This window comes from Nicotiana tabacum, chromosome 4 (genome assembly GCF_000715075.1).
Source record: "Nicotiana tabacum cultivar K326 chromosome 4, ASM71507v2, whole genome shotgun sequence".
In the NCBI taxonomy this organism is placed as follows: Eukaryota; Viridiplantae; Streptophyta; class Magnoliopsida; order Solanales; family Solanaceae; genus Nicotiana; species Nicotiana tabacum.
This window is the reverse complement of record NC_134083.1, coordinates 78,078,192-78,079,656: the sequence shown is the minus strand read 5'-3', so window position 1 is coordinate 78,079,656 and position 1,465 is coordinate 78,078,192.

Below are 1,465 nucleotides of genomic sequence, written 5' to 3'. Positions count from 1 at the left end.
AAATCTGCACAAGAAGTACAAAGTGTAGTATGAGTACAACCGGCCCCATGTACTGATAAGTGCTGAGCCTAACCTCGACGAAGTAATGACGAGGCTAAGGCAGGTCACTCACATTAACCTGTACGCAATAATAGTAACAACAACAATAATAGAAATAAATCACGTAACTCATTTTTAATAGTTGAAGCCAATTCAGCAGTCATAACTAATTATTCTTTCAATCAATTTCAGTTGCAGCGTGCAACCCGTTCCCACAATATATTAATTTTCAGCCCTCCAATATATTTATTTTAGTCAAGTATATATATAAACTTTTAAATAAGTCTGTTGCGGCGTGCAATCCGATCCCCCCAATATAGACTTTTAAATAAGTCTGTTGCGGCGTGCAATCCGATCCCCCAATATAGACTTTTAAATAAGTCTGTTGCGTCGTGCAATCCGATCCCCCAATATAGAGTTTTAAATAAGTCTGTTGCGGCGTGCAATTTGATCCCCCAATATAGACTTTTAAGTAAGTCTGTTGCGGTGTGCAATCTGATCCCCCAATATAGATATATTCCTTTTTATTTCTGCTGCGGCGTGCAACCCGTTCCCCCAATATAGATATGTTCCTTTTCATTTCCGTTGCGCGCGTGCAACCCGTTCCCCCAATATATTTTAACAACTCATAAATATAATAAAAATTATTCCAATAAATACCACGTCCAATGAGAAACTATTAAGCATCAAGGCACACAATAATTATAATTTATTTATGAACAAACAATGACAATTAATAATTAATTGTGAAAATCGTGGAGAAAATAGGCAGCTTAATATTTAATATGTTAAATGTCAAGTCACAATTAAGACACATAAATCAAATCAGTATGTAACAATTATTGTAGGAATTCAAGAATTAATATTTGACAAAGAATATGAGAGAAACAATTATCATAACAATTAATTCGTATATTAAAAAAAATTTAGGATTTTCAAATAATTATGCATACAATTAATTTGATGACGTATAGACACTCGTCACCTCGCCTATACGTCGTTCACATGCATTTCACATAACAAATAATTGAATAGTTCAATTTTCTCAAGTCAAGGTTAACCACGACACTTACCTCGCTCTGCAAATTCCAATAAATTATTCGACCACAACTTTCCCTTTTGAATTTGTCTCCAAAATCGTCAAATCTATTCACAAACAATTCGATATACTCAATACGAATCATATGAATTAATTCCATACGAATTTACTAATTTTCCGGATAAAATCCGAAATTTATTTTAAAATTCGACAGTGGGGCCCACGTCTCAAATTTCGGAAACCTTACGAAATTCGAATACCCATTCTGAGATGAGACCGACCATACAAAAATTATCAAATTCCGATGTCAAATAGACCCTCAAATCTTAAATTTTCGTTTTTGGAAGATTTTATAAAAATCTGATTTTTCTCCCATAAATTCACGGA